The 17916-nt window shown below is 41.4% G+C and overlaps 1 long non-coding RNA gene and 1 pseudogene across 1 annotated transcript in view; both read right to left on the bottom strand.

Annotated features, from left to right (window-relative positions):
- LOC146397048 (uncharacterized) overlaps positions 1 to 17916 on the bottom strand; it is a 201879-nt gene that overhangs the window by 24553 nt on the left and 159410 nt on the right. The gene's annotated exons all lie outside the window — the stretch shown is intronic.
- LOC146397049 (nitric oxide synthase-interacting protein pseudogene) lies at positions 4517 to 5406 on the bottom strand (annotated as a pseudogene).

The following is a 17916-nucleotide window of genomic DNA, read 5'->3' as shown; positions in this document are numbered from 1 at the left end:
CCCTCCCACTAGCATCATCTTCAGCCACATGCCTGGGAGACAGGTTCTGTGTGTACTTTTGCCCCAAGCTGTATCTCCCTTTTTGACACAGATTCCTAAATTGCAAACTTTGCTGGGATTGCTGGATAAGAGTCCAAAGCAGTTGTACCAATTTACATGCTCATGGATCTGCATTTCTAACACTTCAGTTTTCTAACACTAATGCTTGTCTTTTTAGGTGCTGACTTCCTCTGGAGGATGCACTTTGCTGCCAAGGCTGCCTGAGGGCCAGCTCTGAGATGTGTAGACTTCAGGCCTGGGGCTCTGACCACAGTGGTCTGAGTGATTCCCATTCCTCCCTGCTGTTTCATAAGCTAAAGCTGCTATGCTGCCTCAGTGGCTGCAGTATCACAGTTCCTTTCTCCTAACCCTCAAGTGTCTCCACCCCATTCACTGCAAACTCAGCACCAAAATAAAAGGTTGCTTTATTTATGTATTTATTTTTCTATTTTTAAAATTATAGTTGATTTACAATGAAGTGCTAGACTCTTTAATGGTGAAGAGTCAACTTCATCTAAATGGGATCTATGTTCACAGGACTGATGGTCATCCCTTTCACACTTCTGGTGTCCCCGTGTCCTGAAACCCTTTATGTCCCTTTACACTGCGCTTTGATCAGAGCACCACAGGGTGACAGTGTTGCTGCTGGAATTCTTTGCTTTGGGTAACAGTAGGTTGTACCTTAATGCCTTCTACTATAATTTATTAAATAGCATAATACTTCAAAACAGAGGATATTAAAACTAATCAGACTATGTAGTATTCAGACCATATTTCAAAAGCAAAGTCTGTGATAGGTGACCATGCTGCCCAGAGTATCCCATCATGATTTGGAGCTGAGGTATTTTTTTCCTAATAGTTGCTTTTCCCTTGAAATGAGATGAAGATTCATAGGTGGTTTAAACACTTTAAAAAAGTGGCTAGTATTTTGCTTTGTTTGTTTCTAATGTAAACTTTCTTCTTGAAGAATACAGTACATACAGCAAGTGCACCAAAAATAAGCTTCCTGATTGATGATGTTTCATGAAGTAAACACATTCGTGGAACAGCAGTCAGTTCAAGTTTACCAGAACTCAAAATCCCCCTCATGTTCTCTTTCAGTCATTATACACTCCCACTCCCAAGGTAATCATTATGTGTTTATTTTTTCTTTAAGAGATGTCACGAATTCTTAAAACCCAACCTCTCCATTGACAGATGAGTTCAGTAAGAGCCAACAAGATGAAATGACTCACCCAAGGTCTCACAAAGAGTTAGTGAAGAATTGGCGCTGGAACTCTCCACCTGATCCGCTGTCCGTTTTGCTACGATTTACTCCAACTGTTCTTATTTTCTCTTTTACTGAAATGAGGCAAGAAATGCATTGTGACCACTGCATGATGCATTTTCTCTGTGCACTGTGGAGTGATTGGTCTTCCACCCACGTTGTGTTCCCTTGTCCACCAGCATCTTCCTACTGCTAAACATTTTGCTTTTCACACACAAGGAGCAGACCCTTGTACACATGCGTAAGTTTCAGAACTCTATGAATGAAGGTAGGATTTAAAAAGCAATGTATGAAGTATTTACTACCCAGCACTCTTTTGGGGGAAATAACCAGTTAGTACTCAGCGTATCTGCTATCTGTGCCCTCCCTCCAAGGGAGAGAATAGTAACAACAGTCAGGTTCACACCAGTAATGTAATCCAACACTTAAAAGCTGGTCAGCTTCAACATGTCCTAACTCTCCACATGCAGATTAAAAGCCCTTTCCATGACAATGGCCCCTGAGTGTTCTGACTAACTGAGGTTTCAGAGCGGTGTGGAGCACTGGATAACAGGTGACATGTGGAGTCAGGTAAATCAGTCTTATTCCCAGTTTGCCTATATATGAGCAGTATGGCCCTGGCCAAGTCACCTTGGCTCTCCAAGCTGTCCCTCATTTGTAAAATGGAGAGAATAAAGTTCCTGTAGCATTTGTGATAATGTATATAAATCATTTAGCACAGCGGCTGGTACCCAAAGAACTCTCAACAGATGGTAACTCACTCCTTCTCTAATCTTAGCTAGAGGTCAGCTTCTCCATTTTAGCATCTATCTCACTGATGACAGCATGATTCGGTCTTGGGTTGACAATAATGGTCCTTCAAAAGCATATGGCAAAGGATCATTTCTCACATTCAGGATAAGGCTCAGCTGACCTTTCACGTAAAAAAGAAAGATATGTGTGGCTTCTTGAAAAGGTTCTGTGCCCAATTCCAATGTGCCTGTGGTGGGGGTGGGGGAGTGGGGGGGGAGATTGTTTCCCTATACATCGGAGTGATTCACTGGACACCAGCTGGATGTCCTACAACTCAATTCCGACACTGTCTATTAGGAGACAGCATCAAATTCCACAATTTTTGAAGATTCAGCCCTACAGAATTGCTCCCCTATTCTACCCCATCTCAGATGCCAAGCCCCTTTCCACTCATACTTCTGACTAACCAGCTACTGATCTGAAGTTCTAAGACTTCATCCCTGGGTTTGATTAATTTGCCAGACTAGAGTGGCTCATAGAGAAACATTTTACCTACTAGATCACTGGTTTATTACAAAAGGATATAACTCAGGAAGGGCCAGATGGAAGAGATGCATGGGGCAAAGCTTGGGGAAAGGGTGAGGGGCTTCCTTGCTTTCTCTGAATGTACCACTGTCCCCAAATCTCCATGTGTTTACCCACCCAGAAGCTCTCTGAATCCTGTCTTTTGAGGTTTTTAATGGAAGCTTCATTACATAGGCATGATTGATTAAATCATTGGCTGTTGGTGACTGAACTCAAGCTCTAGCCTCTTGCCTCTCTGCTGAGGTCATGGAGGGTGGGAGTAAAAGTTCCACACCTCTAATCACAAGGTTAGTTCTTTTGGTCACCAGCCCTTTCAGCACCCATCTTTAGGGGATTTCCAAAAGTCACCTCATTAACCTAACAAAAGACACCTTTACCACCCTTATTGCTTAGGAAATTTCAAGAGTTTTAGGAGATCTGTGCCAGAATTGGGACAGAGACCAAATATATATGTCTTATTATAAATCACAATATCATACCACCCCTGGAAACATCCTTCTCTCCTTATCTCAGGTATCAGCAGACATCCTGGGGAGGGTCTGGACTTCCTCAGCCAATTAAGTTGAGAGCTTTAATTTTACCTTGCTCTCAAGGGTCAAATGGCCCCAACGACATCTGTACAACTCAAGTGAGGGGATAATTACCAGATAAAATAAGAACTACAATAAAGGGAGAAGAAAGGATGGTGCCTAATGTAATCTGGGGAGTGGGAGACCAAAGAGGTGGTTGGGGGAGACTTTTCAGAAAAAAAGATATTAATCTGAGGCTTGAGGATAAGTAAGAGTAAGCCAAGAGAAAATGGATGAGATGTGTAAGTAAGCAAGGTGAAGAAGGGAGGAAGGAGGAAAAAAGGGAGAGAGAAGGACAGAGAGGAAAAAAAGGAAGAGAGAGGAAAAGAGAGAAGAAGAAGCCTTGGGTGGGGGGAGAGAGACAGAGAGACAGAGAGAGAGGGAATGCAAAGTCTCCACCCAGGGCCTTTCTATTGTATCTCTGAGAAAGTAGGAAGGTTTCTCTATTCATAAAAGTCCAGTATCCCAAGGGGACATAAGGGTTTGAAGACTATTGCAAATCTAAAGAACATCAAACCCATTCCTACTAAGGAAGCTAGTCCTGGGCCTGACTCTGTGCCTGAGCCAGAAGAAAGTAAAATTCTTGAGCAGCGAGGAGTGTCAAGCAAAGCCTTGACTGTTCACGTGACCAAAAATCTGGTCTAATTTTAATGTATGATATAGAAGACAGATCAGGTTCCCCAGAAATTTGTGGAGCTGACCAATTAACCAGGTTGATCTTTGGTTATCTGTACCAGAGTTACTACCTAAGTAGTGCCCAGGGCTCTGTTTATCTGGTGCCCTGCAGAGCTGGGTCTCAATGAATGATTCCAACATGTCTTCCAGCAAAGCTTCTATCCCCATGAGTCTGTTCTCACTTGTGGGAGAATACGGAGAATCCTTAGCAGCTGACTAAAGTATCCTATACCACCTATCTAGAGAATGAGCTACAGAACTTGCATTTCAAGGTTGTCCTAGGGATGCAGAGAGGACTCTTTCTGTGAGGTGGGTGGGGATTTGCCACAAAGGCACTTACTTCAACTCCCAGCCACCAGGACTGAAAACGAGCCTCTTGTTTAAAGACATCTACTCTCTAATGACCATTCATAAGTACACACATATGCAAGTGCACATGCAATGCACTTATATGAAAACACACACACAAACAACATGGTCCCTGGCACACAAGATGTGCTTGGTTAACAAAATGAATGATTGTGACCACAACTGGTCAGCTTACCAGCTACAAACTGGCTTGGACTTCTCCACCTGCAGCTTCACTCTTTTTTTTTTTTTCTTCAGTCTTTCTTTTCTAGGGCTGCACCCGAGGCATATGGAGATTCCCAGGCTAGGGTCCAATTGGAGCTATAACTGCTGGCCTACACCACACAGACACAGCAACACGGAATCCGAGCCACATCTGTGACCTACACCACAGCTCACGGCAATGCTGGATCCTTAACTCACTGAGCGAGGTCAGGGATTGAACCCACAACCTCATGGTTCCTAGTCGGATTTGTTAACCACTGAGCCATGACGGGAACTCCTAGCTTCACTCTTGAGTCCGTTAAGCCCGGGCCACCCAGATGCAGCATGATGGTGTTGTGGTCCATGAGATTCTTTCCATCCATGGGGTCCATTAAGTCTTGCAAATCAGCTTCTCCATGAACTCCAGGGTGGCATGGCCCTTGAGGGCCACAGAATTGCACATGGCATGTGTTGTTCAGTCTACTGTGGGTCACTGTGCATGCGTAGCTCCTGCTGTGTGCCATGAGCCCTGCGTAGCCACCGAGCTGTCCAGCCTTGAAGCACACTGGCGTGAGGTCAGATATGTGCAGCAGCTTCCTGGATGTGGGGCAGGGCAGGTCACGATGCACGATGGCCTTTCCAGCTTCATGGACTTGGCCTTGGGGTCAGCAATGAGATGTAGAAGCTGGGCAGTGCTTTGTCCTTGTTCTTGCCTGTGGGGCCAGTGCTGGGCCTGGATTGGGCATCATCTCATCTGGTCCATTCCCTGAGGCAGCCTTGGGCATGAAGGGGTTGAAAGGCTGGCTCACAATGGCCCCCACATTCTCCAGGAAGAGCCCTGCACCTGGTCCTGCACAGCTGCCCACAGCAGCTTCTTCTGCTTCATGATGGGTGCCCCCAGTGCTCCTCATAGACCTTGATCTGTCAGCATTCTCCACCTTCTTTTTCGTTCTTATGTTATATCCACCAATGACCAACAAGACTGTGCATTCTATTGGACCCAGTCATGCTCCATCCCTTTTGGGAGTTGTTCGTGGATGTTTGTCTTGGAAACTTCCAGTTATTACACGTCAGATATTACCTTCTGGAGAAAGAAACAAAGACAATAACAACAGAAAGGGTGTATTTAGATCCTGCACCTGGGAGCCAATATTTTAAACCTTCTAGTTGTGGATACTTCCTTTCAGCAGTGGTTGAACAAAGCCATCCAGTTCTCTGGTTCTTTGAATAACTATCATGTTATTGCCCTCCTGTCTCCTGATCAACCCTGCAGTCCTTTGAAATACTCACAAATGGAATGAAATGTGCATTTTAAGTTATCTTTTTATCCATGGGGTTTACAACTACAGCTGACATCATAATCCTGGCAAGGGGAATTATATTAGAAGGAAAGCAAACAATTTCACTCTCTTCCCCTTCTGTGGGAAAGACTGTTTTTTCATCTGCTGAACTGAGGAGTACAAAGGTCAGGAGCCAATCATTTAAGGCCCTGGAGGGGCAGAGCAGTCTGCACAGAATTTCCTACAGATCATATGAGGCTCAGTGAACTCTTACTTCCTGTCCTGGAATTGAGACAGAGCTGAGTGTAGAGAGAAGTGGAAAGTGCTGATACTGTGTTTGAAAATTGTGAATAGCCATATGGATAAATTTCTATTAAATTTACGCTTTCTCGTTATTACTAGTCAATAGTGTTTATTTTAGGCAGAGTGCTTAGAACAGCATCTGGCACAAAATAAAGACTTTTAAGTATTGGCTAGTTTCTAGTTTCCTTCTATATTATACAATTATCTGGTATATACTTCACTCTTTTTAAACATATGATGTTTATAATAACTTTTATTTTGCCTTCCATTTTCTTCTCAAAACCCTTCATGAGGAGGGAAAAAAAAAAAGATACTGGCTCTATGTATTCAAGGAGAAAACTGAGACCCAGGTAGGTATTTGGGGAATTTGGAACATAAAGCAGAAACTAGTTTTCTGACTCTGAAGCTGGCACTTTCCATAAATAAATCCTATCCCAAGGGCTGGAAGGAGAGGGGGCTGGATGGGTCCAATGATTAATTTTCCAATTTTTCTGAGAATGGTATTTTCCTGAACTGAGGAAATAGCATGTTCATAGAAGACCAGGAAATCAACCACTTGGAGGCACAAAGCTCCCTCTCAAAAATGCTACTGCTAATCCTATGTTAATAATGCTGCTGCTGCCAATAATAATAATAATAATAATAATAGTAGTAGTAATAGTAATAATAACAGAAATAATAAGAATAAATCCAATGCATTAGAGCAACAAATCTGAACATAGTCAGCTCCAAAGTCAGAGTCCAAGTGGACTCTGACACACTTATGGCACATGAGGGGGCCACAGTGGATCACATTAGTGATGGAAGCAGTGACAGATGCCCTCTGTGGGTGAGCTACTGATCTACATTTATTTGTGTTTTATACACAAACCCTTATATCATTTATTCCTAGAATACTTCAGGAATCTTAAAAGATATAATCTAGTTTTACAAAACACATTTTTTTGTGGACACCATGGAGGCAATGTGGCTGCCACACATTTAAGATTTACTACGGCTATTACTACTGCTACCATTTCTAACATCAATGATTCCAGTGGTTTGCGTGGATGTAGCACTGTCTGGTTTAAAAGCTCCTTTGGATGACCTCTGACCAGGATTCTGTCTGCACAACAGCATTGTGCATTAGACATCTCTCCTCTTGCAGCTATGGGCACTGAGGCCACTGGGGTTAAGTAAACTGGCTGCACAGTGGATTGGTGAGAAAGCATGGACTCTCAGTTTGCTCTTTCCCCCCTGGATCATGAGGACGCAGTGACAGGGAGAGTGGAACACTGTGGCAGCATGCTGGTGTCAGGAGGAGCATGCCACTGCAAGTCTGGAGATGTACATCTTGGCCCTAGATTGACTCCTTTTTGCTGTGGGATTTTAATCAAGTTACTTTGTTCCTGGATTTAAGGTCAGTTCCCTCAAAAGTAAGGTTGGAAAAGGAATCTCTAGGTCTGCACCCTCTTCCTCCCATCTTAGGACTCATAGGCTTGAAAAATACACACTGAGAATGCTTGGGCATACAAATTCCTTTCTCTAGCCAGTAGATAGCAGAGGTTTAGGAAAATGAAGGAAGAATGGAAAAAAGCCAGAGTCTCTAGTGGATTCATCCCCAGTGACACAATTTCACCAACTTCCAAATCCCCCAGAGGTGTTTCTTAGGGATCCAGATGTTTCTCTGTTGCAGAGAAGCATGACTGCCAATCAGCAGGTCATGTTTGGTTGGAGTCCACAAGAAACAGTGGTATAGACTTTGGAGAGCATCAAGTCTAAAGCCCAGAAGAGGAACATGAGGCTTAGAGAGCAAGAGAGTTTCCTGAGGTCACATGGTAAAACAGAGACAGAATTGGTGACTCTATTCACTGCCCTTTTAGGATGGATGACATATTTCCAATGAACTACCAGGTCTTATCATCATGAGAGCAGGACCAGAGCTCCCTTTTTTGCTCTTATATCCCTAGTTGCCAGCACAGGGCCCAGCACAGGTCGGTGCTCAGGAAATAGCTGTTGAATAGACGAATAGATGAATGAACTGATAAAAAAAAATGGTTGAACAGAAGGATGCACAATTTAGATCATTCTCATTACAGAGCCACAGATAACCTACACTTTAGTCCCAGTCCCAGCCTCTTTATACAAACTTTGATGTTGAGGTGATCCAAGCAAAAGAGTGTGGCTCGGTCTATATGCATCCATTCTCGTCATTAGAAAATAAACTTACAAGACGAATATCCCACATTAATAGGAACATTGTTTTTATAAAATAATGACAACCAACTTCTGGGGTAGTGGGCTGGGCCAAGACAAGTTGTGGAGAAGCCTGTCCATGTGGGGAGAAGTAAAGCCCAACTTTAATATATGATTTGGTTAGGAATCAGGGCTGGCCTCTGAAAGGTTGTAAAATTGAAAATCTGGTCTTTGGTTAACAGCTGGCCCACTAATCTAGATCTTTCCATCATGGTGCCTAGAGTGCCAGGTTCCAATTTATGATTTCAGTGCACCTTCCATCAAAACTCCCATGGCCTCCATGCTTTATTCTCAGCTTTGGAGAAGATAGGTGTTTCCATTCAGTCATTTATTACCGATAAGAGTTTCCTATTTCACCTCTCTGAGGAGTATTTGCCTTTAACACTTAGAAGTTTCAGGCTCTTTTCTGACATAGAAATTTCAGAGGAATATTTTAGTGATGGAGGTGAGAGAGGATTCACATCACATAGACAGTTCTTACCTTTCAGGGGAAACTACCCTGTCTGTATATACACACATGTGCACATATATACATGAACATGTAAATACAAATACAGGTAGAGTAATACTTCAAAGGAAACAGGAACCCCAGCCATAAAGCCTAATAACTCCTGCCTAATCTTAATACCAGTCATTTCTGACTCATTTGCACCAGGAAGATCAGGTCTCTCAGCACAACACCTGTAAACAAGGCAATGTATTTCCCTGACAGATCTCAGGCTTTCAACATTTTTAAGCTGATAATATGCAATAAAATGGTTGTTTTAATTAGGAATATATTTGTCACTACTAAGTCACTGTTACATTTACACCATGTAAAAAAGGTTTTTTAAAGAGGGAAATTAAAAAAATGTTAAGAATTTTACTGAATCAAATGAAAGTTTCAAGTTTTACTGCAGAGGAATAAAGAGCCCTAATTGGAACTGGCTTTATGGGCCTCTGAGTCCATTTGAATTAGGGGCAGGAGATGAATTTGAGGGAAGGTAATCTGGCTGGGTTCTTGCTACCTGCCCTTGTGCAGCATTAGGTTGGTCTGAGCTAACACAAAGTCAGTGCCTGTCCTGCCTCTTCCCCTCTTCTCACTGCACCTGCAGCTTAGGCTGGTTATTGGTTTGCAAATATCCATCTGCATGACAAAGCCAATTTTGGTCTCCTGCTTGGGCTAGTCCTACAGTCTCCCAGTTAGTTCCCACACCTGCTTTTGTACCATGGACCCATTCTCTACATTGCGGTTACATCAGGGGAAGAACTCCTCTAAGGCCTTTCAGTGACTGCTGCAGTTCCTAGGATAAAATCCCAAGTCATTATCATGACAGTGAGTTGGATGTGGCCAGTAACGAACCTCCCACTTTCCTGAGAACAATTTGTCTTCATTGGCTAATGCCCATGTCCAGAGCACATGCCAGGGCAAAAGCAGTGTGAGCTGCCAATCTCCATCTCAAAAATGTCAATGGAAAAGCTTGATACATTTAGAGTAACAGAGCCAATTATCAAAGGTCGGTATATGTCAAGCCAGTATTTCCAAGTGAATGTTAATTTCATTACACAGTACTTATGACACAGGATGGTGTCCACCTAGCGAGTCAGTGATAAAAATGAGGGCAGTGACATCCCTAGAGGACCTGCTGTTTTTCTGAAAACATTTGTTTTGTGTTTTATATATAAATGATACAATTATTTCTGAAATATTCCTGTATCTGTTAAAATTGTCACTTGGTTCTATAAAAACACATTATTATCAACAATAGTGAGGTGATCTCAAATCAAGCAATACTGTCATATAGATGCCATCTATTAAGCAAAGAAACTTTCAACTGTCCTTATTACAAATGATATTTTATGATTTACTACTGCTATATTACTATCATTGTCAATAACAATGATTTTTTTAAATGTGGGGTATAGCACTTTATAGGTGAAAAAAATCTGCATACAGTATTAAACTGTATTAGATGCGTACAACTCTACTATATACAGGTTAGATTGGGACGCAACAATTTTTTTTTTCTGCAAAGGGCCAAATGGTAAATATTTTGGTCTTGTGGGTCATACAGTCTCTGTGTTAACAGTTCCTCCACTCTGCCAGGTATTTACAACAGATAAGTAAATGGGTATGCAAGTAAAACTTTACCGAAACAAGAGTGTACCAGATTTGGCTTGTGGGCTGTGCAGTCTGCTGAACTCTGAGTTAGAACATGCAGAATTAGCATCCTTCCCCTTGCAACTGTGGAGTCTGAGGTCAAAAGGTTAAATGATTTTCCCAAGGCTACAGAATGAATTAGCAAAAGAACAAGGATGTGGTCCCTTGCCAGCTAGCTCCCAGTATGGCTTCCCTCTATTGAACAGTGATGACCAACTTATAAGTAGACTGTGACCTTGGGGCATCGTGCTGTGTATCAGAAAGGGTACATCACTACATGTCTGCAGAGTCTGGGCTCTGGCCCTAGACTGTCTCCTATTTAGTTGTGTGATCTTAATCAAATCACTTCAACTTCCTTAGCTTCACTTCTTCTCATCTAAGGAATGAAAAGACTGGTTGACAAATCTTCCCTCTGGCTTTAAAATGCTACATTCTTAAGATGAGGGATGTAGAACGAAATATTTTATCATGAAGTATTCAAATTGAACATTTGTTACAAATTTGCAGTATTTATTTACACACAAGTCATTCATCAATCAGCAAATATTTACTGACCCTATTATGCTTTGAGAAAATGGAAAAAATACAGGACACAGCCTTTGCCTTTAAATAATTAATAGTTGTGAAGATATACAGATGGCCAATAAGCACATCAAAAAATACTCAACATCACTGATTATTAGAGAAATGCAAATCAAAACTACTATGAAGTATCACCTCACACCAGTCAGAATAGCCATCATTAATAAGTCCACAAATAGCAAATGCTAGAGAGGGTGTGAAGAAAAGGGAACCCTCCTACACTGTTGGTGGGAATGTAAATTGATACAACCACTATCAAGAACAGTATGGAGGTACCTCAGAGAACTAATATAGAACTATCATAGGTCCCAGCAATCCCACTCTTGGGCATATATCTGGACAAAACTTTCCTTGAAAAAGACACATGCATCCGTATGTTCACTGCAGCACTATTCACAACAGCCAAGACATGGAACCAATCGACAGATGAATGGATTAAGAAGATGTGGTATATATACACAACGAAATACTACTTATCCATAAAAACAAAACAAAACAAGATAATCCCATTTGCAGCAACATGGATGGAACTAGAGACTCTCATACTAAGTGAAATAAGTCCCAAAGAGAGAGACAAACATCGTATGCTATCACTCATATCTGAAATCTAATATATGGCACAAATGGAACTTTCCACAGAAAAGAAAATCATGGACATGGAGAACAGACTTGCCAAGGTGGAGGGGGAGGGAGTTGGATGGACTGGGAATTTGGGGTTAATAAATGCAAACTATTGCCTTTGGAATGGATAAGCAATGGGACCCTGCTGTATAGCACTGGGAACTATGTCTGGTCACTTGTGATGGAGCATGATAATATGAGAAAAAAGAATGTATACATGTATGTGTGACTGGGTCACCTTGCTGTGCAGCAGAAAATAGACAGAACACTCTAAATCAGCTATAATGGAAAAAATAAAAATCATTATAAAAATAAAAATTAACAGACATCTGTTGCTCATGTATGTTGCAGCAAGTCAATGGCTTTGATTAGGCAAGATGGTACGCCCTGGGGAAATGTTGGAATTATTGATTTTGCATCACTTTGTTAACAGTTGGAATATAGCGCCATTAAAAAATACAACACAAAGCCTTCAGTTTTGCCATTTGTTAACAGAAAAGGTTTTGCTCCAGTTAGTGCTCACTGGGAATCTGCATTTCATCCAATTGTGAGTCTCACTGCAGGGCACCTCTTGTGGAGCAGCCAAACATTACGATCATTCACTCAGGTTTCTTATCTCAAATTCCCCGGAAGAAAACTGGCCACTCCAGCTTCCTATTTCTTGGTGTGATGTGAGAAGGGCTTCATTCCTTCCACCCCTGAACATAGGAAAGAGGTAGTTTTCTTCAGTAGCTTCAAACTCGTTTTCTTAAACAGGGATGTAATTTAGACCAGGGTATTTTTGTAACTACAGCCAGTTCTCCTCAACCACCAAAGGTGCCTGGATTCCAGTGTGTGGGGTTGGCTGTGTCTTAATCTATGTGTTTCCCTACAAAGTTCTCCAATCTGGATGTTCCCTGTTTTACCCCACCAGGCTTCTGAGATATCCTACAGAGTCAACTGGGAAATGCAGTTGGCTCATTACACTGAGGGAGGCGCCATCTGCCATGGGAGAGAGGACACATCAGCCATGTCCATTTAATCAACAGTTTATATAGCTAAAGGGACGCTCTCCAATGGTGGAGACATTTGTGGAACACTTTCCAAGACCAATCATTGTCCTAGGTTTTATTTTTCATACAATATGAAAAATTCCATCCAATTCTGATAATATTCTTATATTTCTATACTCACTGTACAGAGGAGGAAGGAGGCTGAGTATCACTGAGGCTAACCTGCTCAAGTTTGACAAATTGCATAGCATGAGCTTGAAAAAGGGTATTTTGATTCCCAGGATTTCATGATTCATCACTAAGTTAATTCAATTGTGTGCTGGAAACCATATTTTGACACACTTAGGTTAATGAATTTAACCCTAATATAGGTAGAAAGGCAGACAAACATCCTCAAGGTTGTAGATGCATTACTGTTGCCATGGAGACAATACCAAGAGTGAGAGCTGCAGTGGGGGAAAGAGATGGAATATATCAGAGTTATCTCTCTGAGGCTCAGAAAACAAAAGCTTTACTGATTGTGCCAAGGTATAGTCGGTCCCCTCTCCCTCTACACACAGCTGTAAACTCGGCAAGTGGAGGCAGCAAGGAAAAGCTGGAGCCCCAGAGAAGCCACTCCAAATGCAGTCTCGCCCAGCCTCTACACCCTCTCAGAGGTGTTACTCAAGATTTCTTTTCTTCAGAGAAGCATGCTTACCAGTCTTTAGGTTACACATGTTTAGGGTCCTGAAGCTGGAAGATTTCTGCGAGGGTGAAAATCTCTCAAACAAAGGCTGTGTGTATGCTGAAATGAATTGGGAATGAGGTATCATTAGAAGAAATAAAAGTTTAACCTCCAGAAGATGATCATACCAGCTGTGTGATCTTAGCCAAGTTAAACTCTGTGCCTCAGTTTTCAAATCTGTAAAATGGAGGCTAATGACATGTGGTACTTGAGAAAATTAGACACCATGTTTAAGCACTTTGAACATTGCCTGCTGTGTGGTGAGTACTCACTCAACTCAACTGCTGTTACTTGATGTTATCGTCATCACATCAAAAAACGCATTTCCCTTATTAATGATCTTCAGCCCAAGGACTAAGGTCTTCATAATAACAACATCTTTTATTTAAGTTTTAAGGTAAAAGAAGGTAAAAGAAAAGACTATTGCTGGATAGGAAAGGTCTATCTTCCAAAGAAAGGTCACAGCATCTTCCTAAACCATTCCAGGGAGGCTGCTGACTCTGGTCTCCCAATTACTGGGAGTGCCTCTTTACCAGCCAACCCTTCTTTCTCTCTGATCCCTATATTAAAGATGCCGACTGAAGCAATTACAAAAACCTTGCAGAGTGAGAGGGCTATCTGGTTATGGCATCTTATGCATTTGTTGTATTAGCCTTTAAAATATGTAAAAGTTCCTAAATTATTAACTTTTTCCAAAGTGCTATTTGATGGCAAAAGTAATATCTGTGTGGAGTATTAAGTGACTTTTAAGAAAAAAGCTGAAAAATTTGACAGTGTAAAAATTACGCTGTCAGAGATTCCATTTTCTCAGAGCTATCTCTATCCTGGTTTCAGTTGCATAGACTATCATCATGATAGTGAAATTTACTTTTCCTCTAATTACAACATGGTAGCCAGTTTTAAGGGGAATAGAGCTGAGGCGCCCACTTTTCAGAAAGGTGCAAAATCCATGGCATCACTTAATTAGGTGATGGTACCCGTGACTAGAAGGCTTGAAACAAAGTGAGCAGCAAAACACAGGTTTTGTGGATCCCTCTTCAGATATTTAAAAGTATTTAATAACCAGTGATTCATTTATTGGTGGGAAGACAGAAAAATCCCTCCTTGTAGAGAGGGAATTTGACCTCTTGTGCAATTTTCAGCATTTTGCATCCTCATGCATTAAGTATAGACCAAGCATTATTCACCCTTGAAGGCTATTTCAAGGACTGTATGTGGTTTCCCTAACAACCTCAGAAATTTCACACATAATTCATTAGAGATACATTAGGACCAAGAGGTAGAGTCAGTCTTGGCTTTTCTTCTTCAAACTGCCACTTGTGCACTGTAAGGCAGTATGATCAATCTGCACTTAGGTGGGCTCCCCAAATGCTCATTTGCGTTCAATGTAGTGGATGATTTCAAAGGGTGCTTGTTTTGTGCTATGTCCTGGGAGCCATGTTCAGGAAACATAAGATATGTCTCAGGTATTACAGGGTATTAGAGAATTAACACTTGTATTTATGAGATTTTAGAGGACAAAACAAAACTCTATACTATCAGGTATGAAGACTATAATTAGATGTATCAGTGAGTGGCCAGCAGAGCTGCACTATTGAGGGTTCAGACTTCAGCATGAGCAAATTTAGGCCTGAATCTCAGCCCCACTACCAACTAGCTCTGTGACCTTGGAAGCTATGAGAGATGACACCAAGGACAGCAAACCTGGACTGGTGTTCAGGGAAGGCTTCCACAAGAGAGTGACATTTCAGCTGAAACCTCAAGGTGAAATAGGGATTTTGCTTTTACAAATGATGCTGCATGCCTTATTTCTCATGTTACAGGAACATCTGGGCTGCTTCTTTATATTTCATAATTTTTAGCTAGTACCATGTATTCCTTACGATGGTGAAAACAGGCACACTTCAACTTCCTTTCGACTGGCCCTTCTCCCATCCACTTATGATTATAATGTTATAGTGATAGAGGAGCCAGGCAGTGTTAGGGGTTAGCTGAACTGTCCATGGTTCACAGTGGGTTTCTTAAGACCTAGTGTTGTGAGTATATGTTGCCTCTGGTTTTACTTCTCCCAAGACAACAGAGATGAGCTTCTGTAGGATGTCACTAATGCTGACTCTATCTTCTCTACCCTGTCTCACCAAGGGAATCCTTCTTGTAAATATGGCACATTGGTGTGATACTTCATTCAGCTTCCCAACCCTGCTAAACTGGGTCCAAGGATGCTCTTAACTGCTACTGAAGCACAACGATTCCCAGTATTTCCAGCAGGGAATTACTGGTTTCCCTTCAGGGTGTGACAGTTTTCTTGTGATGTGTAGCTGTAAGCATTCTCTCTCTGCATCCCCCTTGCTCCTGTTTAACCATAACTGCTTTGATGGCTGTTCCTCATATACTGTGGTTCAGGGGTCCAGATGTCATCGAGCTTGTCAGTGTTAGAGCTTGCACTTATTCTTCTTGTTTCGAGTTGATTTCTGAGAGGAGAAGGGGCAATACAGTAGATATCCAACAATCAATAAGCATTTATTGCATCCCAACCATTGTCAGATTCCGTCAGCCACTCAAGATACTGAGATTATGCAATTCAGGTTGTGTTAGATGTCCTTTACTTCTCTCTCCAGCTTGAAAGTTCTATGACCCTAAGATTCATTGAGGAAATCCTTAGATTTTAGAAAAGGGTGGTCCAGCTTGTTCCAAACGGCGAGCAAAACTTTGCTGTTCCTGAGGTGGGCAATGAACTGAGGAAAGGCAGGCAATGGGAGTCTACGCTACTCACTTATCCCAGCTCAGATTTACAAACATGAGTGAACATTCTTAAGATATAATGTCTATCACCCAGTGTTAAAGCTTTATCTTTTGGCCTCAGTAAAAACCATGCCCATGTTATTGTGAGTGAGGCCAGCTGCTAGTTTCCAGGATGTTACCTCTTTTCCCCATATCTAAAATGGGAAGAAGTACCAGTCACGGGTGTTACTGCATCATCCTCACCACCACTACTGCCACTATGTTTGGACTTTTTTATGCTGAACACATTATCTTCATATTTAATATTTATAACAATCATGGGTGGTAGATACTGGAAGGTCCCTGGGGCTCAGAGAGCATCAACCATCTTCTCAAAGATGTGAAGCCAGGAAACAGGAGAATTAGAATTTGAATCCACATCTGGTTGACACCACAGTTCTGGTCCTTCTGGCAGTTCATGTGGCTCACTGTGAAAGGTCAAGGGGGTCACCCTCACCACCCAAGGGTAGCTCTACTTGCAAGGTCAGTGTATGCTTTTATTTTTCCCAGATACACTGAGTACCCCCAAATAAGTCAGATCTAGTGAACATGGGTTTCTAATAAGAAAGGACATTGTCTTAATGAGGAGGACATAACTCTTCGTCAGAGAGTGCACAGCCTTAGCTAAACACAGGCCCAATATCATAGCTGAAAGGCAGAAAGGAGAAGACATCAATTTCTTTTTTTTTTCAGATGGAAGTTCTCACATATGGAACCAAACTACTAGTGAAGAAGCATAGACAGAAAGAGAAAAACCATTTTCCTACTAAAACATGTGCAACTTTCCAGATAGTGGTGACATTTTCAGCTTGATATGGTTAGATGGTAGTGAATTTGACATGGCATAAATATACATGCCACTGCATATGCAATTCCAGCTTGGTTTTTCTCCAACATCTCTTCTTAGAATTATATCTGCTTTTATTATCAGTTTCATCTGAATCCATTTGAGGATAGGACAATTCTACTTTCACTTCTTGGCCAGGAATTGCTTGATCCTGAAAGTCTTATAGAAGACACAGCCAGGAAGAGAGTCAATGGCACACTTCAGGATGGCACAGAAAGGGTGAGAAGATACCAATGTCTAAATTTCTTTTTTGCTGTTTTTCTCTCATTGGTTTTCATTCACAAATATACAACATAGTCTAGTAATTCCTTTTTCTCCAGTTATTTTACATTTGTGTTCAATTCTTTAACAGTCTATATGCTACTTGAGGGGCAGGACAACCTTTTGTCCTACCCCTCTTTTATATCATCTTTATTATCACAAACTCTGGCATAGACTAGACACATTACAATCATTTCAATCAGCTCATCAAATATACACACTGGTGGTAGCATGTCTTTCTGAAAGGGTGGCAAGATTTGAAGTTAGATAGGTCTGAGTTTATTCCATAATTTCTCTGCCGTTTACTGACTTGGTGTCATATATTTTTTGTAATTTGTTTTTTATTATCAAAATTAGTCATTTTTATTAATAAATTTGTGACAATGCATATTTAAAGTAAAATGTAACTCAAATTGGGTGTAACATAGTGACTAACTTAGAGCGGATATTCAGATACATATGACATAGGTAGCATTTTTCATGTCAAGTTCAGGAATATTACAAAAATGTGTTAGGAATTCCACCACTTGTCTTTTGCTCTATTGTAAAGATAGTTATTACTAATTATGGTGCAGTAAAAATGGCCACTTTGGAGTTCCCATTGTTGTTGCTCAGTGGTAATGAACCTGACTAGTATCCATGAGGATATGGGTTCAATCCCTGGCCTTGATCAGTGGGTTAAGGATTTGGCATTGCTGTGAGCTGTGGTGTAGGCTGGAAGCTACAGTTCC

Source organism: Sus scrofa, chromosome 14, assembly GCF_054392235.1.
Source record: "Sus scrofa isolate SSC_HxYL_T2T_F1_AM1 chromosome 14, Sscrofa_HxYL_maternal_Yorkshire_Landrace_v2.0, whole genome shotgun sequence".
NCBI lineage: Eukaryota > Metazoa > Chordata > Mammalia > Artiodactyla > Suidae > Sus > Sus scrofa.
Note: the sequence above shows the minus strand (reverse complement) of the source record. Positions and strands in the feature narration are given on the sequence as shown.